A 21,001-nucleotide genomic window follows, 5' to 3' on the forward strand; every position below is an offset into this window, starting at 1 on the left:
ACATTATTATTACTAAATGTAGATGATGTCCATTATGGGAAGAAGCCCCCCAGGACACAGCAGCCCCCCACCCCACTGCCTCCCTGGCAGGCACCCATCCCCCACTCCCACAGGGGCGGGTCAGGGGATGGGAGACCCCCCTTTCCTGGTGCCTTCTGGGGGCAAGCCACCACTCCAGCAAGAGCTCCTCCCTTCTGGCTGAACTCTTCCTCTTCCTCTACGGGATAAGAAATAATCAAAACACAATACAACACAACAACCCCCCCCCTGCCCTGCCTTCAGCATCGGGACTCCTCTCCACGCCTGGGGCAGGAAGGGCCTCTTCTGGGGTGTCTGCAGCCTCTGCAAACAGGCCTTGAGGAGTTCGTGTCAGGAGTTCAGTCAGAGCCGCTTTCCCAAGGAGCAGGAGAGATGAAAGCAGCCTCGGCAAGTTGAAGGAAGCCTTTGACTTTCAATTCCGGCAGACAAAGGAGCAGAAAACGAAAAGAGAGGTGGGGGGGGCGAGAGGAGAAGGCCAGGAGCAGCCACCACCCAGCAAGAGGACTCCTGGGGGTGGGGTCCTGCCCACACAAAGTGGGGAGCCATCCGTGGAGACAGAGCCAGGGGGCAGGAAGAGAGATGCCTTTGGGGTCCTCAGGAATTCATGGCAGCAGCGCCTGGAAGAGGAGTGGGTACGCGGGGGGCTGTTTGCCAAGGCTGCCTCCTCCTGCCCCACAGAGCTCCCCCCCCCGGAATGGGGAGGAGGGCCCCTTCCCAGAAGGCCCTGGCCAGGATGGCTCTGCTCGGCCTCCCCACCAGTGATGCTTCCGGGTACCATTCCCTGGAAGTCTTGCCCTCCAGTTCTGCTTGCAGGCTTCTCCCTCTGGGGCACCTGCTGGGCTGCTGTGAGGAGAAGATGCTGGATCTGAACCAGTCTCTGGGCTCTCCTGTTGAGGGGGGGGGAGAGGGGTAGCAAAGGGGACCACCAGAGCTCCCCCTGGACAGAGCTGCTCCCTCTCCTCTGACTGCCAGGGATATTAATTTGAGGAGGGGGTGCCTCATGCCCAGGAACGAGGGCTGAAAACATGGGGCAGCAGTGGGGGGCTGGGCGGGGAGGAGCAGCTGCTCCCTCAAATCAATAAAATGCAGTGGCTAGCGTGGGGGGGGGTGCAGCTCTCTGCCCCTACTAAAATCCACGGGTTAGGGGGCGCAAATTACTTGCCTTGCCCCGGGTGCTGACAACCCACGCTAAGCCACTGATAAAATGTAATAAAAATATATAGCAAACTGAGATTCAGACCACCCTAACAAAGGCATTGATTCCCCCCCCCCCCAATTCCTGGCTACCCTCATGGACTGAAGCGCTGCGTTCCCCGTCGGAGGGCGAGTGGCTCCCGCCGGGCCGCGAAGGAGACGCAGCCCAAGAGCGCGGAAAGGAGGCTGGGCAGGCTCGTTCTCCTTGCGCCCGCAGGGGGCGCTGCGACACCGGCAGTGAGCGGCCTCTCGCCTGGCCCGACCCGCTCCTGGCCCACGGCGCGGCCAGCACCGTTCACACGTGACGCAGAATCAACACTGGGCAGCCAAGCCGCGCTCCACTGCCGCCGTTCCCGCGTGACACGCGTTTACTTGCTTCGTCCTCAAAGGTAACTAACCCTGGAGAAACAGGCAGAGGTCTTGCTACTGGGCAGCTGCTCCTGCCGTTGGGGGGTCCGGAGGAGAGAGATTGGGGGCAGGGGGGGCGCCAGAGGCGGCTCTCGGCCACGGCGCCCATGAAAGACTCGGTTTCCGTCCCGCCCGACACCCTTGGGCGCTTAGCCCTCGAGGAAGCGCGGGCCGGGACCCCTAAGAAGAATGGCGGGCGTGCTCTTGAGCGCGTGCAGAGCGGAGGAGGAGGAGGAGGAGCTTGTCCGCCCGGGCAGCCTCTTTTTGCGCGGGTTGTTTGGCGACGGGGAGGGCGCCCGCCGCGTGGGCTCGACGGGGCACGAAGGCGAGCAGCGCGGCGCCCCGTGGCCGCTGGAGGGAGCCAAAGACCCGCCGTGGAAGCGCCGCCGTCGGCGCCAGAGGGCGCCAGGGAGCGGGCGCAGCCCCTCCGGTTGCCTGTGGAGGGCGGGCGGCGGGCGGAGAAGGGCCCCGGGCGGCGGAGAAGCCGGGCCGGAGCGCAAGAGGCTCTCTCCTCCGCCTCCTGCTTGTCCTGCGGCGGCGCCAGCCCCGGCCGCCCCACCCGTCCCCGTGGCTCCGTGCCGGGTGCCGCCCCCGCCGCCCGCCGAGCTCCCTCCTCCGCGCGCCGCCGCCGCCTTCGTCCCCGGCGGCGGGCGAAGCTGGGCTCGTGGATCCCCGGACCCGTGCGCTCTGCGCGCTCCAGCGGCGCCGGGGCTGGGCGAGGCGAACGGAGGGCTGGCCTCGCGCCGCGCCGACTGCAGCTCGCCTCGCGCTCCGCCCGCCGCCGCCGCCACCGCCACCGCGGCGCTGAGCCGGTGCCGATGCCGCCGCCACGAGAGGAGCTGTCGCCGGAGCATCGCCCGCCGCCCAGGTAAGAGCAGCCGCCGCCGCCGTGCCGGGAGGTGGGCGCCCGCCCCGTCGGGCAGCAGCGGAGGGCGTCGCCGCCGCCGAGGAGCGCAACTTTCCGCCGCCGCTCGGCAAACTTTGGCGCCGCTTCCGCCGCTCTCGTCGCCGGCGCTGCTCCCGGAGGAGACGGCCCCAGGCCCCTTGGTGGGCTGGGGGCGTCGCTGGGCCCCTGTCTCTCGGCAGCGCCCCTTTCGGGAAGGGGCGAGGCCCCTGTGGAGGGAACCCTTCGCCTTGCCCGCGCGCCCCTAGCCGGGCCTGCCGCCGCCAGGTAGCCTCGGGAGAAGAACCGGGCGCTCCGGTGCCAGGCCTTCGGGTGGGGCCCCGTTAGTCTGCGGGGAGGGTCCCCCGAAGCCTGGATTAAAAGCCCCTCTCTTTCCACTGCTGCTTCTCAGCCGGACCTACCTCGCAGGGGTGTCGCGGGGCTGGAAACGCTGCCTTCGCTCGCTCGGGAGCCGCGGCTTTCGCAAGCTCGCTTCTTGTTCCGACGGCAGCCACGGTTCGCTTCACGTCCCTCCCCGTCCCGCCTCCGGTCGCCCAGCAGAGGCCCTGGCCGGAGCCCGGCTGGTTGGCTGGGGACCCTCGGCCAGACTGGGGGGACATGGGCGGAACAGGGGGGTCCGCAAGCGGGGAGGGTCCTGGCCGGCTTGCCGTGGTTTGGATGCCCCTGCGCGAACGCTGGGAGCGGAAAGGAGGGGGCTCTTGCCGGGAGGGGTCCCTTTGGAATTCTTGCTTGCCCCTCCCGCCTCCCATGGGGTGTTTTTGGGCCTTGGAGGGAGGAGCCCTGCCAGCCCTCCCCTGCATAACCAGGAGCCCCCCCCCCCGCAAGAAGCATCCTGCCTTACCTAGACTCTGGGACGCCCCTTCACAATTCTTTGGGGAATGAGAGGTGGGGGGGGGGGTCTCCTTGGGACATTTGGTTCTCTGGACGCTGTGGGGCATCTTTGGGATTCCCCCTGCTCTCCGGGGGGGGGCGCACCCCGCAGTTAGGAGAAAGTCATTTTGGGGAGGAGTCCTTAGCGAGGGTGGGGCATCTAAAGTGTGCCCAGCCAAAGGTGTGTGTGTGTGTGGGGGGCTGACTGTGGCAGGGCCCACTCTCCCTCCACGCACCACTTTGGGGGGCGCTGGGCTGGACTGGTCAGCAGGTGCTCCCCCCAGGAAGGGGGCCACTGAGCCATTCTCTCTGTCTGCATGTGCTGTCTCTGGGGGCGAAGAAGAGGAGCAAGTCCTGGTGGGGGGGTCCTGTGGGCAGGAGGGCCAGGCAGTTCTTCACCTGAGCAAGCGTGGCCAGAGAGGGACCCCCGCCCGCCCCCGCTGGAGACTTCCAAGTCTTCTGCAGTGCCGCCCAGGTAGCACCAGGACCCCTCACCTGGATTGCAGGGGATGCTTCTTGCGGTGGTCTAGGGGGGATTTACGCCGCCCCCCCCCCGCCGCACGCACGATCCCCGTCCAGGTCTGCCCTCCTCTCCCCACTCCGTCCCCGCCTGTGGATGTTCCCAGTCCCCGCACGTGCGGATGAGAGGCAGAGACCGAGCCGTTCCATGTTTATTTTTAATCGGTTTCTGGTGAATTTGACTTTGATCTCCTGGCAAGGAGCTGCCGGGCTCTGCGGGGCTTCGGAGTCCGCTCGCTTCCCTCCGTCTGCTGGACCCTCGCGAGGAGACCCTTCGGAGCGCTCCCCGTCTCGGTAGGGGGAAAAGAGCACATTTTTTGAGGGGGGAGGGAGGCTGCTGCTTTGGCTGACCTGCCGCCGCTCCTTCCAGAGACACCCGCCTCGCCTTGAGGGGGAAGAGCGGCCCCCTCCCCCCCGCCTGGAGCAGCCCGTCGCCCCACAGCTTGTGGGGCGCTGGTGTCTGTGGGGCTGGGAGTTGGTGCTGCCGGGGCACGCCTGCTCGTGCACCGGCAGGCGCGGAAGCGGCGAGGCTGGCGCTGCTTGGGCGTGCGAGCGCGGCAGCGGGCGGCCAAGTTGGGTGCGGATCAACTCTGCGCGGCCGCGGGAACTCCGCGCTCAGCCGGGCCGCTCTCCGGCGGCTGCCCTGGATGGGTGAGTCCGGGTGAGTCCCGGCCGGGCCTTGCTGGGGGCAGGAGGGCGGCGGCTCTCTCTCTGGGCGCGGGGTTTGCCTTGCGAGCATGCCTTCTCCTGGAGTGGCAGAAGCGGGAAGGGGAGGCTGCAGCGCCCCTCCTGGAGCTCCGTGCCCTGGGGCTGCCGGCTTTGCCCCCTTCGGCTTCCGCGGGGCGGGCAGGAGGAAGTCCTTGACTGGCTCCCAGAGTCAGGCTCTGAATTTGAGGCAGCTGGGAAGAAAGCGGCAGATATAAATTTGATAAATAAGAAAGCCTCTTTTGGCCTGCTGAGGGGCTGTGCGCGCGTGTGTGTGCTTGGGCACGTGTGTGAGAGAGTGTGTGGCTGTGTCCACGCGCGTGCCTGCCCACACCCGCCAGACCCCCCCCCTTGCACAGTGTTGTTGCTCTGTTCTTTGCGCTGGGGGGCGGGATGCGTTGCAATGATCGCCAGTGTGAGCGCTGTGCTTGGCGGCAGAACAATGTGGTGATGGATCCGCGGAGCTGAAAGGAGCCTCCATCTTCAGAGGCAGTCGATCTTTGCTTCTCAGATGCTGGGGACACGCAGCAGTGTGTCTTTGTGCCCGCCTGAGGGCTGTGGCCCAGGGACAGAGCAGGGCCTGGCATGTAGAAGGTGCTTCTGGAAACCGAGACTGGAAACCCCGGAAGGGGAGAGCTGCTTTTGTGCTCAGGTCCATCTGGTTGGCCACTGTGAGAAGAGGATGCTGGGCTGGATGGGCCCCTGGCCGGATCCTGCAGGCTCTCCTTCTGTTCTTCTGCCTGGGTTCAATCTCTGCCCCCCCCCCCAGGCCCGGGAGAGACTGCTCTCTGAAACGCAGGGAGCCCTTGTTGCCAGTCTGGCCTCGCCTGAAGTCTGCTCCCTGGGCTCCTGTCCTCTTGGGCCTGGGAGGCCGCTTTCCAGCCAGACCACTCTTCCGCTCACAAGACCCAAGGAGGCACCCAAGTGGCTCTGGCCTGCTTGGCTGTGCCGCTTGAGCGAAGGTGCCCCCCCCCCGGCTGGGGCTGGAAGTGATCTCTCGTGGGGCGGGGAGACTCGCCCCTCTCCTCAGAGGGGGCTGGGGGTGCTTCTTGTGTGGGCGCAGCCGTGCCAGGCCGCTTCCCTGCTTCCTTCTTCATGCCCACCTGGGGCTTCCTCCCTCTGGGCTTCAGGCTTTGCAAGAGTCCCTCGGGAGCGATTCAGCTGAAGGAGGCACAATTGCCAGAAGCCACACGGGGAAGGGTCCCTGGGGAGTTGGGAGAGGCAGAAGCAGTGCTGGCAAATGCCCGCTGCTCCTCGAGATGGAGGGGTGGGTGGCACCCGGGGGGAGCAGGGCAGTGGGAGGGAGCAGGGCCTGCGCTTTGGTGCTGAGCCTAGAGGGTCACAGTTGCTCAGGGCCATTTTCTGATGAGCTGGCAGAAACGCCTTCCCCCTTCCCTGTGCAATTCTGTGCTTCCTCTCTCCTGGGTTCTCCTGTTCTGACCACTGGCAGATGCTCCCCTTGCATTCATGTTGGGTGACTTCTTGTTGCTTTAAAAGCCCCCGCATGCATGGGAAGAATTGTTCCTTGGGCGGGGCATGCTTCAGGCTCTCTGAGTGAATCAATCAGCGGGGGGGGGGGTAAGGGGAGCCGGAGCCTGCCCCAGACCAGGAAAGCCATGTGGGGGACCCTCAGTCTCAGAAGACTGCTGCCCCCACCCCAGCTGAGCTGGCAAGTTGGAGGCTGTAAATGCTTCTGAATCCCAGTTGCTGGAAACTACAGAGGGGAGTGGGCTCTCGCACTCCGGTCCTGCCTGAGGGTTTCCCGTTGGGCCGCTCTGGGAAGAGGACGCTAGACTAGGTCCCGCTGGGTCTTCTGGTGTTCTGCTCCAGCAGTGGGTTGTCCTGGGCAGACGGCGGCCGCTCAACCTCTCTCAGCCCACCTGGTCCCTGTCATTGAAGGGGTTGGACTGGATGTCCTCTGAGGTCCCTTCCAACTCTGCAAGTCTAGGTGCTGGGGGAAATGGGGGTGCTGAGCCGCTCTAGAGGCTGCAGGAGCATCCTGCAGGAGGCATTGAGCAGGAGAAGCGGTGAGGGAGGGGGAGGCTGCCTGCCCCCTCCTGCTCCGGTTGGGTCCTTGGCCCGCTGACGACCACGCTGGGCCCTTGTGGGTTATAAAGACTCTGCAGAGTTTCAGCCAAATGACAAGAGAGGATGTTGGCGCCGTGCCTGCTCCTGAATCATTCATATTGGGTGATAAATTTGAAGAATTGTTGCCGTCTTGAAGCGGGTGAGGAAGAAGCTCCAGAGCAGGAGGTCAGGGAGTGGCGAGTTCACAGGAAAGACTTGGGGTTCTTTAAGCAGGACAGGCTGGGGCTGGGCGGGGGGGGGGGCTCTCCTCCATCCCCAGGAGGGGAGCAGCTGCATGTCCCCAGCGTGGGGGGGGGGAGATCCCTGGAGAAGGCTCCAGGGAAGCTCCTGGTGAGAGCCTGGGGCTCCAGGGCACTGGGTCTCGCACCCCACCCAGCAGGCTGGCAGGAGCCCTGGCAGTGCCCGCCTGAGCAGGGCTGGGACCAAGAGCAGCAGGGCAGGGATGAGGGGTTGGGCCGTGGTGGGTGGACTGTGGGCCGTCCTGAGAAGGAGCAGGTGGCCAGGATTTTGGGAAGGGAAATCCAGTGTGGCTGATCTGAGAATGGCTTGCGGTTCTCCCATGAATCTCAAGGAGGGTCCGGGGGGGTGGGGGGTGAGAGACCTGGCCTTCTTGGGTGGGCCATGAAACCTCTGCTTCCACAGAAAGCCTCAAACCTGTGGCTTAATGGGCACATGTTTTGCAGCTGGTTGCAGGAGCAGCGCAAGTTGCATAATGCCTTGCAAAGAGACTTTGCAAGGCGTCTGTTCCTCAGGTGAAAGTTGGGGACCTAAATATGACTGTGTAGTTGATTGACCTATGTTGAGAGGCCTGCATTGCAGGGCGTTGGGCTGGATGACCCTTGGGATCCCTTCCAGCACTAGAATTCTATGACTCCACAGAGCCACGGATGCTGAGGGCCACATTAGGAACCCAAGGGCCAGAGTTAGCTGGGGAATTGATTGGCTGCCATGCTGTGAGCCCAAAAGCCCTCCATGGAAGGAAGGGGTGCTGGAATGGGGGAGCAGGCAGGTAGAAAGGGCAGGGAAGGGGAGGCAGGCTGGAGCAGGATTCAGGAGGCCTGCAAGGAAGGGCGGGCCTCCCTGGGGAGAGCGTTCCACAAGGGGAGCCAGCACAAAAAAGGCCCTGTTCAGAAGCCTTGCTGCCTCCAACAGTGGAGACAGAACATACTCATCCTGTCTTTATTTTATTTTATTAATAGCCCACCTTTCCCCCTGACAGGACTCAAGGTGGCTTGCAAGAACTGCTAAAAACATAGAAAAACCAATCATTCAAGTACAATTAAACATTGCTAGAATTAAACTATGTATAAAATATGTTTAAAAACCATTAGTAGCCATCAGCAACCCTCTCCTGTGCCTGGATCCTGGCCCTCTCTGACCACCCTGGTAGCCAAGTGCCTTCACTTATTCCTGAATTGCAGGGGGGTGGACTAGATGACCCATGGGGGCCCTTCAGACTCTACGATTCTAAGATTCTGAGGAAGTTTCATGGCAATAAGCATGATTAGGGTCAGGCTGCTGGAGAGCTGACAAGGGAAGAGCACCTGGAGCGTGTGGTGATGTTTGTAAGACGAACCCCCCCTCCCCGCGGCCCATTCCCTGGCTGAATGCTGCTTGCAGACCCCGCGGTCAGATCCCCAGTTGCCCTTGGCTTGCTCTCGGAGGCTTCGTGTTTGTTTATTGCGTTTATTTCTCACCCTTTTCTCCAAGGAGCTCAGAGTGGCAGACTTCTGGCCAGGCCTGGGGCTGCGGAGGGCTCCCTTTCCCCACTGGACTCTGTGCCGTGGGGCTCAGTGGCTCTGGGGCAGAAACTCTCTTCCAGAGGCCCCCTTTGCCCACGCAGCCTGTTCTCCGAGAGGCTCCCACACGGTGCCTGGGGGAGGCAGAGGGGGGGCAGGCTCTGCATTTGGGTGCCCCCTACCTGTCCTGTGAAGCCCCGTCAGAGCCTCACCCCCCCCACGCAGCCAGGGCTGGGCTGGCTTGCCTCTGGAAGGCCCCTTTTGTGGCGGCTGTGGCATCCCTATGGCAACTGCAAGGCATGCTCAGGCAACGAGCCAAGTCTTGCTGCTTCCTGGGCTGGGGGGGGGCGCTGCCAGAAGCCGCAGGTTCAGCTCATTCTTCCACAAACAATAGACCCACTTGGCCTCTGTCTCAGGAAGAAGCAGCTTTCTGCTGGGAGGGGTGGGTGTCTCTGCCTGAGTCTGTGCCCCTGGGACTTTCTGAGCTAAGTGCCCATTTTGGGGAGCAAAGGGACCGCTGCCTCTTTTCAACAGGCCTGTCCCAACTATGGGGCGCTGCCACCTGATGACATCGCCGTTGCCCCAGAAGTTGTCCCTGCTGACCTCTCTCTCCATTTCCCAATCCCTCCCTGTGTTCTGCTGAAAACCCAGGAAGGTGAAATTCTACAGGCCCCACCCTCTGGGCAACAGTTTCCTCCCCCCCCCAGGCCAGAATTGGGTGCCTGAGGACCCTGGGCGTGAAATGGGGCTGTGGAGGAGATGCAGAGGCCCATCTCTTGCTGCTATTCCAGAAAAGACCTTGTGGGTCTCCTCAGGGAGAGATCCGTCCTCCTGGGTCCGTAAGCCTCTCGTGGCCCTGGAAGGCCAGCACCTCTCTTGGTGAAGAGAGGGCGACTTGAGCCCAGCAGCAGCAGCAGCAGCTGTCCCAGGCCTATGCAGTTGCTGCTGTGCACCCCAGGGGCTCCCCCCCCCAGTGGCCGGGACGGGGCAGAGACGCCACCCTGACGAGGTGGTCCTGCCCTTTGCCAGCGCAGCCCAGCTGTCCTGCAGAGCTGGCGGCGGCTGTGCTCTGGCCAGGTGACCCGCAGCGCCTGCTAACAAGCTGCCCGGAGGGTCACTGGCCTGCCCCCCACTTTCTCGCTGGCTGTCTCGCTCGCTTGGGAGCTGATGAGCCAGGGCCGGGCCAGGCTGCCGCTGCCTTGCTCTGGGTAATTAGTGCTGGACGGCAGGCAAAGTCTCTCCTCGCAGCCGAAAGTGGATCCGTCAGCAGGCAAAGCTGCCCAGGCTGGGTCTGCTCCAAGGCTGGCGACGTGCACTGCCCCCCCGGGGGGGGGGGCAGGGAGGCGGCTGGAGCGGATGCTTTCCAGTAAGTGGCCTGCTGAGTGCGGTGCCTCTTTCTGAAGCTCTTGCCCCCAGCAAGAGGGAGGGAGAAAGGGGCATGGGTTTTTGTGGGGGGGGGCATTTGGGCTTTAAGTTCCCAGGAGCCTTTTTGTCACTCCTGATTCTGCAGAGGGGAAAAGGGGTTGGGGGGCAAGAGGGGATCCTGGCAGAAGCCCTTAATGAACCTTCCAAGGCAGCAAAGTCTCTCCTTCCTGTCCCATCCCTTGCAGGAAGCACCACTGCCCAGCTGTGGGGCAGCCCACCCATTGCAGGTAAATGCCAGCCCCCAGATGCCAAGGGCTCCCAGCTTCCCTCTTCCTTTCCCCCGGTGAAGCCTCCTGGCCAAGGGCTGTTTGGAGGGGGAAGGCAGGCAGGAAAAGGGAGACTGCCCCCCCCCATTTGCTCCAAATGTTTTCTCCACTCTCTGGGGCATTGTGGTTTGGGGAGGCACTTCTGCTTGCTCTCATTGTGATGCCAGTCCAAAAACCGATGCAGGAGCCTTTGCATATTATTCCAAAGTGGGGCCCGTTTCTCTTCCCACATTGGAACTTTCTGCAGAAGGAGGGTAAATGGCTGCCTTCATATTTAAGCAGTGTACAGTGGTACCTTGGTTTAAGAACAGTCCTGTTTAAGAACGATTCGGTTTATGAACTCTGCAAAACTGGAAATAGTGTCCCGGTTTGTGAACTTTACCTTGGTCTAAGAATGGAAGCTTTTTCTTTTTGTAATTTTCAAATCCTTAATAAATATTATTAAAAAAGAAAGAAAGAATGGAAGCTGAACGGTGGAAGCGCACCGGTGGCAGGAGGCCTCATTAGGGAAGGCGCGCCTCCGTTTAGGAACGGTTTTGGTTTAAGAACGGACTTCCGGAACGGATTAAGTTCGTAAACTGAGGTACCACAGTCTAAATCTGTGAGCTAGCAGGAGCTGCTTTGGTGCTGGGGATGGCTGGCGGCTGCGTGGACTCAACTCAGCCGTGGGGACTCCCAGCCCGGCTCACCCAGCCCAAGTGTGTGGGGGGGCTGCTCTGCTTCTGCATCCCTGCTCATGTCCTTGGTTTTTTTGATTCCTCCCCGTTTCAAAGTCAAGAACTTCTTCTATGAATTCCAGCCCCGTCCTCCAAAGGGGCTGCAATCCTTTCTGAATTTGCTTGGCTTGGCTTGCGGGCTCCGTAATGATCAGCCCTGGAACCAGGACACATCCCCAAGGAAATGCCTAGGCTGCTGCCTCGTGATCTAGCTAAGCTGTTAACTACCGTGGATCTAACAGTTGCCCCCCCCCCGCCTTTGCCGCTCTCCCCCTCCGCGTGGGGTCTGAGCAGGTCAAGGCCTCCGTCTGCCCCGGTGCTCAGGGCGCTGTGGGAATGCCGGGAGAGATGGTGGAGCAGTTGTGGCTGTTGGCGTGGGGGGTCCTCTGGCTTGGCTTGGCTCACCTTCCTTCTCTGTGGGGCAGCTATACTGGAGGACGCTACCCAGAAAAATGGGGTGATGGTACCCCATATGACTGTGTCAGCTGGTGGGGATGGTTGGGCTTGTGGCATTCTTCCGCTGCTTCTGGGGTCTTCCATTTCCCAGCCCCCCCCCCCGATATTCAAGAGAGACAGGAGACTTCTTGTGACCTGCCAGCCTTGGATGCTGCCTGCAGCTTGTGCCCCCTGGTGGCACTTCCTGGGGGTGGGGGTGGGCTGCCTGCCTCTCTTGCCCGCCTGTCCTGCCCCCAGCAGTGGGCACCCGAAGCTCCCCTCTCTCTGGTAGAGCTGCTGTGGCTGTGAGAGCGAGAGGAGGGGGGCTCTTCTGGGGTGCCTTCCCCTTCAGAGGAGGCCGGCTGCTTGGCTGCTTTGTGTGCAAAGAGTTCTGACGTTCTGCTCATCAAACAGGCTAAAGAGGGACAAGGGAGGTGAGAGCAGCCAGAGGAGGAGGAGGAGGAGGAGGAGGTAGCAGCGGCAGTGGCAGCCGCCTCTGGAACAAAGGGAGCCACTGCGAACCAGCCAGCGAGCCGAGGCAGCAACAACCTGCGGAGTGGAATTGCAAAGAGGCAGAAAGTGTGTGAGGCAGAGGCAGGCAGGACCGTGCGGGGAGGGGGGGCTGCTGTCTGGCGTGCATGTGTGCGCACAGTGCTCAGGAGGCAAGAATCGCCTCCATGATGCTCTCCCTCTGCGATGCCTGGAGAGGGAGGGAAGGAAAGGCTGCACCTCTGGGGGTGGGGTGGGGGGCAGGCAGGCAGGGGAGGGGGCTGGGGGCCCACCTGTCTCAGCAGACCCCTCTCTCCTGAGGACGGGGCTGCCTGGAAGGGCTGTCCTTTCCTGCTGGCATTGCCCAGGGGCCTGGCTGGGGAGGGCAGTTTGCTGCTCCCTTGCCAACACCAATCGGGTGGGCGGGTGGTGCCTGGGGTCACACATCTCTCTTCCACAGGCTGGCACCTGCCTGGCATCCATCTTCAGCCCACCTTCCTCCTCCTCCTGCTTGCAGCCTTTCTCCTGCCTTGCACACACTTCCTGCCCCTTTGCATCTCTGCCCCCCACCATGCTGCTGCTGCTGCTCCAGCAGCCCCCTCCCTCCCCTTCTCCCCCCACACCTACCTTTTGGTCCCCCAGCCTGCCTTGGGTGCTCTTGCATTTAGGATTTTCCAAAGTGCCCCTCAGATGGCTGTGACGGAGATCACAAGAGATCAATCGCCATCGCGCAGGACTCAAGGGTTCTGCTTTGTGAAGGTCCACCTGCCAGCCCCAGAAGGAGAAGAACACTAGGGGGCAGTCCTGGGGCTCAGGGCCGGGCAGAGCCTGTGCCAAGATGGCAGCTGCTGCCTGGTGGGCGCTGCATGGCAAAGGTCGCAGCTGGGCCCCCTTGTACTTCCCAGGCCTGTTCTGCTGCGAGGCTGTTATTGCTTTTATCTATGGACGGCTTTCAAATCCCACCTTTTCCTCCAAGGAGCTTAAGGGGGGGAAGCATGGTTCTCCCCCTCCTCGTTTAATCCCTACAACAACCCTGTGAGGTAGGTTGCTAGGCGGAGACTGGTCCCCAAGGTCACCCAGTGAGTTGCATGGCTGAGGAGGGTGGATTTGAACCCTGGTCTTCCAGGCCCTAGCTTGACTCTCTAACCACTACACCCCACTGCCCCATTCCAGGTGTTGAGGACTAGCTGAGGTGCCGAGTGCCCAGGTGGTTGTGCCAGGGGTGCCTGGTGACTTGGCTGCCCCGCCCCAAAATGGAGTCCTCCTGGTGCTGGAGCAGAGCTTGGGTGGCCACCTAGCAGGGATTCCTGAGCTGAGATCCCTGCATTGCAGAGGGGTGGACCGGATGACTGTGTGGGCCCTTTCCAACTCTGCCATTCTGTGCTTGTATGGTCTCCTCGGGAGCCAGGGAGTGAAGAAGATGCAGAAGCTGCACCAGCCCCACAGGCTGGTGGCAGAGGGAAGTTGAGTGGTGGCTTGCGCCAGGCAGACCAGGCCTTCCTCTGCCAGGGGCTGCCACCCAGTTTGCCTCAAAGCCCGTTCTTCGGTGCAAGCTCCTCCGAGAATGGGCTGCCCTAGATTCCAGTGGGTCCTGGAGGGCATGGAGTCCAGCCAAACAGGGTTTCTCCAGCTCTTCAGTAGCCAGGAGTTGGGCCAACAGTTGGCGTCTTCTCCAGCCTCATCTCTGCTTGGCTTGAGATGCTTTGAATCTTTAGGAAGGGGAAATGGGGGGGGGGGTGTTGATGGGGGGCTGTTCCAAGTGAGGGCTGATGGGGTTCAAGACGAAGGTAAGCTATGTGTCCAGGAGCCCTGTGGCTGGAAATGCCCCCCCCCCGCTTCAGTCCTGGCACCCTCTGCCCGCTGGGCCTCTCTCCTTCCCGCTGGGCCCCAGATCTGCCCCACTGGCTGCTTTCCTGGCAGGCCGCTTTGCCCAGCCCCTCTCTGCTATTCCGGGCTGGGGAGCACCTGCTGGCTTCTCCCAGGGGAGCTGGCTAATTACCGGAGAGAGGGCTGAGGGATCGATTCCGTCTCTGCCTGGGGCTGGCTGGGGAAAAATAAATTGGATCCGGTCAGGTAAAAGCAGCTGCCCTCAGCGGGGCTGGTTCTGCCTCCTCAGTCTGCACTCTCTCCCCCCGTCTCTGGGTGAGGAGCAGCAGCACCCCTGGCCCTCCTGGTATGGGACGGGGGGGGGGGAGGGAGGACCCCTGCTTCAAGGGGGGCTTTCTCCTCCTCTTCTGCCTCGGAGGCCTGGCAAGACCCTTCTCCTTCCGGCTGGCATTAGCATTCCGTTAGCGGACGGGGTCCGTGCAATTAAGGGGCGGGTGCAGCCGTTCCTCCTGCCTGGAGCCTCGGGGGACGGTCGCGCTGGGGGCCAGGAGGCGTGAGCGTTCTCTCCTGGGGGACGGATGCCACAGCACAGTGGCCGCCGAAATGGAAAGCTATTAATAATGATCTTGGAACTTCACTTCCATCAGCTGTTTATTTAAAGGTGCTCTGTATTCCCCGCCACCTGATTTATGTGGGCAATAAGAGGCGTGGGGCTGGGATCACTTTTTTAAGGAAGGCTAATGGGGTGAAACCATCACACTGCGACAGCTGAGATCAAGCTGGGAAAATGAGACGGGAGACGGGTGTAAGCATTTGCCGCCGTTATCGGGGATCCGCGCGGGCGATGGAGCTGTTGCCGTCGCTCTGTGTGTGTGTGTGTGTGTGTGTGTGTTGGGAGGGGCCCCTCCGCTCTGCTGCTGGCAGCATTTACGAGGGCTTTTACGCCCCTTCTGCCTCTCCTCTCCCAGCTGGATTTATTGGCCGTGAAAGGATATAAAAATTTGATTCTACTAGACAGGACGCTAAAAGCCTGTTTCTTGCATCAGGAGTGCGCAGGGCGTCTGCAGCTGCTGGGAAGGAGGAAGGTGATGTGCTGGAGAGCGGGCGGGGGAGGGGAAAGGGGGCGGGCGCTGCCACAGACCCCCCCCGCCCTGGTTGCCATGGGCTCCTTCAGTCCGCAAGGATCCGCACCCCTTGGCCCGGATCTGGCTGTCTTGAGCCTACAGCCCAAACCACATTCACAACCTTATGAGTGGTGGGCCAGTCTTGCCAGGGCCGTCTGCTCAGACTGGCAGCAGCTCCAATCCCTCAGGCCCTTGCGCCTGTTTCTCTGCCTGGCCCACGAGATTCCCTCGGGAGGTGGTGGACTCTCCTTCCTTGGAGGTTTTTAAGCAGAGGTTGGATGGCCATCTGTCCTGGATGCTTTGGTTGAGATTCCTGCATCTCAGGGGGTTGGACTGGATGACCTTTGGGGGTCCCTTCCAACTCTACCATTCTATGATTTCTCTTTGAGCCTGGAGTGGATGCCCAAGATTGAGCCTGCAGCCTCCACTTCTGAAAAGCAAGGCCTCTGTCCTGGAGCTCCAGCCCCTCTTGCAGGGACTTTCCATCCTTTCTAGGGATTAGCACCTGGGACCTTGCAGAAATAGTGGGCAAGTGCCCAGAGGCTGGGGCTGCTGCCCAGAGGTGCCACCCAAGGCCAGCTGCTTATCCAGTCCCCAATGGCTGAGGACGACACCATGTAGGGGGCTGGATTGCCCCACCCGTCTCAGTGTTGTGGACCCTGGCTGGCAGCCGCTTGGCCTCGGGGTTTCAGCCTTGAGGGTCTTCCCCTCCCTACCTGGAGACGTCATCAGGGCTTGACCTTTCTACAAGGGCCCTTTTCCCTCAAGGGCCACCTCCTCCCGCCAGGGACCTGCCCGCCCTTTTACTGAAGGAGGTCGCTTTATGTTAAAGATGTATAGCCCTCCTTTTGCCCCCTTCTAATAACAAAAGAAACGCTCAAATTTAATTGGAAAGAGCCCGGGGGGGCTTTCCTTGAGCCCACCCTGCCTGCGCCTGGCCGTCCTGCCGAGTCCATCCACTGCGCAGGTGTGAGATGGTTTTTAGATTACTAACCAGGTTCAGCTCTGCCTTAAAAAATCATAACAATTATCTGCTCTTTCGATCTTTTTTGTTTTAATTGGAGTTGTTGGTGCTGTTCTTTGCTGTTTTTGTCCTGACTGACGTTTGCTGCTTTGGAGTTCTCTGTGTGGAAAGGAAAACCAAGGACACCTTTTGCTTGTAGGTATAAATACGCACAGAATCCAGCGCTCTGCAGGCCCGAGATTTTTCTACGCTCAGCCTTTGTCTCAGACCTGCAAGTGATGGGTGGGGGGCTTTTCTTCCAGCTGGCCATGGGATCAAAGCCCTTTGGCAGGAAAGAAATCCCCCAAGCAGGGCAGGAAGGCTGGTGCTTTGCAGGGAGTTTGTCCTCAGAGACCTCTATTCCAAGGTAGACTGCCTTTGGCCATGGAGGTTCAATGTAGCTGTGGCGACTTCTCGCCTTCATGCCCTGCTTGTGGGCTTCTCTCCCTGAGGCATCTGGTCGGCTCCTGCAGGAGGCAAGGCTGGATGGACCCCCCTTGGTCTTTGTGTGGTGGTCAGAGAGATGGACTAGGGTTCAAATTCTCACTCAGCCATGAGTGACTTAGCCTAACCTACTTCACAGGGCTGTGGTGAGGATGTGATGTGGAGGAGCACAGCCATGCAGGCCACTCTGAAGTCCTGGGAGGAAGGAAGGTGGGATATAAAAGTGGAAGTAAACACCCTCCTTATTTTCTTCCTATATATATTAAAATGTAAGGCTGTCGCCATGCTGCAGTTAGCGTGGCTGCCAGTAGAGGGCCACACCAATTCCAGCATGGTGATTCGGGGGCAGTCAAGCTGTTTCATGGGGAAGCGAGGGTGGGAGGTGCTTCACAGAATAGTTTGGCAAACCTTAACTTTTGCAAAGCAGGCTTCCTGTTCCGCCGCCTGATGGCATCCTGGTGCTTTGGACTACAGCTCCCATCAGCCCCGACTAGGATGGCCAAATGAGTTCTTGCTTTTGCCAGCCCTGGATATTCTGCTAGTCTATGTTGTTGAGCATCCCCCGCCCCATGTCCCTCTATTAGAACAGGAGAAAAATTGTGTCTTTACACTTCTCATAACTTTATCAAGCCCTCTCCCATCGTGTCCCTCCCCAAATTAAAACCTAGTTGCTTGTCCTTCTCCTTGGGGGGGGGGGGAACTCCTCAATTTGGGCTGCCCTCTTTGGCACCTGGCGCAGAATCTGGATTTCCTTTTCCTTCTTTTTTTAAAGCGAGCCACCCCCAGTTTCCTTAGTCAAAGACTCCCCACCAATACTTCGCGGAAGAACATTCCCAGCAGTCTGCCTTGCGTTGTATTTCCCCTCCCCATGGCTTGGAAGGAGGAAGCTGGGGGGGGGGGGCTTCCCCTTGGCTCCCCCCGACCGGCGAAGGCAGAGGTCAGTCCATGTTGCTTGAGGCAGCGCGGTGGCATCTTGGCACAGAGGACGAATGTTCAGACATGAATGGATGAACAATTTGCCCAGTTTTGCTAATGAGAAAAGGGAAAAGGGGTTTCATAGACTCATAAAATTGTAGAGTTAGAACTCCCGCCCTGTGGCTCCAAGTAACTACACCAGGATCTCTAATTCCACCCCCAGTCCTGGGGGGGGGGGAGAAGCAGGCAGAGGCATCCATGGGGGGCATACACAGACCTGAGTCCACTCTCTGGTCCCCTTCCACTCGTCCCTCGGGCGCTTGGGTGGGCTGAAACCCGCCAACTGCACTGCAGGAAAGCACTCTGCAGGTGCTCAGAGACCCCTGCTTCCAGATCTCCCCGGACCACTCTTGGCAAGCACTCTGAGCCTGGCACTCAGCTGGGCCTTTGGGCTGCTGAACTGCCAAGGGCCAGGCTGGGGCGAGTGGGCAGGACTTTGGGCCCGAGGGTCCTTACCTGGAGATGGGCTGATGCCTCCCTCCCACTCTGGAGAGCCAGGAGGAGACAGCAGCCAAACTGCCCTGTTTTGGCAGGATATGGCGGCAGAGCTAATTTTCTTATCTACTATCGTATCTGGTTTCTAATTCTTATTTAATGAGTTCCCCTGAAAATAAGAAAATCATTGGAACAATTTTCCTAAGTGTGAAAGATTAGGCTGCAACTGGCATTAAAGCGGCTAATTACCTTCATTCTTCCACATGCCTGACAGTCTCCTGCTCCTTGGCTGGGGGCCTGGAAGACTCCTGGGTGGGGCTGGGACCCCCCCCACCAGGGCACTGGGCATCTCGGGGGCCAAAGGAGTTGGCTTCTGTGGGGTCTCCTCTCCCACCCCTCACCAAATGTCTAGCTCAGCCATGAGTGGTCCAAGGAGCCTGGAGGTTCCCCAGAAGATCCAGCCTGCTGTGGTTCCATCCAGGTTGGACTGCTGCAGTGTGCTGTACGTGGGACGGCCCTTGAAGACTGATCAGAAACTTCAGTTGGCCCAGAATGAGGCAGGAGGGGCATGACTGGGCGCTTGCCCATGGGGTCACCTTTTGGGTGATTCTTGGGTGTCTGGTGGGCTGGTGGTCAGTTTGTTTCTGGGTCCAGTTCAGAATCCTGGTGATCATCTGACTTGGAAGGTCTCCTCCTCACCCCTTGCATCCCAGTAACCTTTCCCCCTGACCTTTGACCCCTGAGATAACGGGAGGTGTAAGTTTTACTCTCCATAGGCCCACTGAAATCAACCTATTCAACTCAGTCATTATTTCAGTGGGTCCCTCTGGAGTAACTCTGAGCTGAATACATTTGAGGGGCCCCACCCTGCTCTCTTCCCTGAAATCTCTTCCAACTGCTTTTAACGTTGTGTTTTTCAACTGTTGGAGCTTGAGCCGCATCCTTGTGGTAAGAGAGAGAATGATTTTGCAGAGGCAGTGATGGCCACCAGCCTTGATGACTTGAAAAGAGGGAGGGGCAAATTCGTGGAGGAGGATCAAGAGATCTGTGGCTCCTGACCAGGATGGGCCTCCCCCCCCCCCTTGGAGGCACAAGTGGTTTTGAATACCATTAGCTGGAAGCCCCAGGAGAAGACTCTCTTCTCCAATCCTGCTTGTGGGTTTCCCTTGTGAGAACAGGAGGCTGGACTGGATGGGCCACTGGCCTGAGGTTACAGGCTCCTCTCATATTCTCCATCTCCCGCCTGTGGATGATGCTGGCCATGCCCAGGTGGGGAGGCACCTTTCCCCACCTGCCTGGCACCCGCCTGACCCTCTCTGTGCTGCTCCAGCAGCTGCCAGGACCAGAGCTGACTTCCTGGGCAGCCCTTGCTCCGGTTCCCCTGGGGGGGGCACTTGCCCCTTCAGGCTGCTGCTGGGGAAGAATCAGAGGATCATGCGAGCTGTGGAGTTGGAGGAGGTCCCCAAGTCCCTGCAATGCAGGAATCTCAACCCAAGCATCCATGACACCTCCTCCTCCTCCTCCTCCCTGCTCCCCCCAGACATTTCCCCCCCAACGCCTCCACCTGCCTGCCTGCTCCTGCTCCTGCTCCTGCCTTGTGCCCACAGAGCTGCCTTGCTGCAAGTCAACAATTAAGATTCCACTGCCAGGAAAGCAACATCCTGCAAGTTTGCTGCATGCAAAATGAACCCTGGAAATGATGCATGATGCAGATGTGTGGTGACTTGATGGAAATGTGAATTGCGTTAGGTTGGGGCCGGATGGCGTTGGAGCCACCAGGGAGGCGCTGGTTGTGACAGGCCCCAGCCATGCTCATGGGGGGTGGGGAAGAGGGCAGGCCCTGTGGGGCTGGAGCCTGGGCCGGCCACGGGGGCTGCTGTGCCCACAGCATAGAGGGCTTGGGGAGTGATTCCTCCTGTTTGACTTGAGAGCCAACAAGCCCCCCTGGCCTGGAAGTCAGGGAGGCTGGAGGGCATCTTTGCCAAAGTGGGGGTGGGGAGCAGTGTCTGCCCCTCCCTCCTGTCCTCATCTGAAGCAGTCTTCACGCTGCCTGCCTCTGGCTGGTCTCTGCCTCTCCTTCACCAGACCCCCTGGCAATGGGGTGGGAGTGGGGTGGGGTTTTCAAATAATGGGGGTGCATGGGGGGATTAGTGGCCTAGAAGAGGCAGGACATCCCCCACCCCAATAGTGCTAGCATGTCAATCCTCTGGCTGCTTGATGCTGAGAGAAAGAGAGAGAGAGAGAGATGGGGGGGGGAGGGATTTTTAGGAGCTGGACCTGGCCAAAGGCCAGATGCTTCTCTCCTCTCTCACTCCAGAAGGCCAGTTAAGAACACCAGGAGAGCCTGGCTGCTGGATCAGGCCCAAGGGGCCCATCTAGTCCAGCACTCAGTCCCCACAGGGGCCAACCAGATATCACTGGCAAATCCACAAGCAGGATCCGAGCGCAAGAGCCGCTCTCCCCTCCTGGGGTTTCCAGCTTCTGGGATTCAGGCGCCTGGCTGCCTCCAGCCGTGGAGACAGAGCAGAGCCACCCTGACTGGGAGCCACTGGGAGCCCTCTCTCCTCCTCTTCCTCCTCCTCCTCCATCATGGATTTGCCTGATGCTCTTGGAAAGCCACCCCAGTTGGTGGTTCTCCTGCCTCCCGTGGGAAGGGGGGGCGTGTTGCTGCTCTGCTGGGTCCTCCTGGTGGGCTTCTTCCCAGGGGAGCTGCTGGTGGGCTACTGGGAGGCCAGGATGCTGGGCCCGGCAGGCCCCCGTTGGTCTGATCCAGGCGGCTCTCCTCACCAGCCGCCCCCTCTGCAGTTTTCCGGTTCTGGGGGCCCACCGGGGCCCATGGCATGTTCTGACAAGATGCAGGACACGCTGGAAGGCAGGACCAGCTAGGTAACATTTCACTCCCCCCCCCTCCATCACCTGCCATAAAAAGTGGCATTTGCCTTCATTGCTCCACCCCTTTTGCACCTGGCTTTGCCCACCCTGGCATGTGACCCTGGGAAGGTTGTCCAGAAGGGGATGGGGCCCTTGGGCTGAAGATGTCCCCCCTCCCCTGAGAAGGATGACTCTGGGTCCTCCCACACCCCAGGGGCTTCTCCTGGGAGCTGCGCTTTGTTCTAGGGATTGCAGCTCACTGGGGGGGGGGGTGAACTACGGTTCCCAGGAGTCTTCTGAGGAGGAAGCCACAGGCTTTGAGGGTTCTCTGCCGTACGGGGCAGCCGTGACCTCTGACCTTGAAGCCTGGGCGGTGCACTGGGGAGCTGGGGACGGTTGCCCACCCCTTGCCTGGCTTGAGTTCCTCGCTGCTCGCCCCCCTGCAGGAATCTGGGGGCATGCAGAGGTGAGGAACTGCAGGCACCCAAGCTGTGAACACGGGTCCATTTTCTATTTAACCAGGCC

The 21,001-nt window shown here is 60.5% G+C and overlaps 1 protein-coding gene across 3 annotated transcripts in view; it reads left to right on the top strand.

Moving 5' to 3' along the window:
• The first annotated feature begins 1,539 nt into the window (after positions 1–1,539).
• CDH22 (cadherin 22) overlaps positions 1,540–21,001 on the top strand; it is an 86,915-nt gene continuing 67,453 nt past the window's right edge. Inside the window, exon 1 of one of the 3 annotated variants that reach the window (XM_081916788.1) lies at positions 1,540–1,622. The gene's annotated coding sequence lies outside the window, so the exon portion shown is untranslated. Of the gene's footprint in view, positions 1,623–2,428; positions 2,510–14,409; positions 14,430–21,001 lie in introns of those variants that run through there. The other 2 variants (XM_081916787.1, XM_081916789.1) reach the window with 2 other exon arrangements.

This window comes from Podarcis melisellensis (assembly GCF_964234715.1).
Source record: "Podarcis melisellensis genome assembly, chromosome: 6".
NCBI classification, from domain to species: Eukaryota; Metazoa; Chordata; class Lepidosauria; order Squamata; family Lacertidae; genus Podarcis; species Podarcis melisellensis.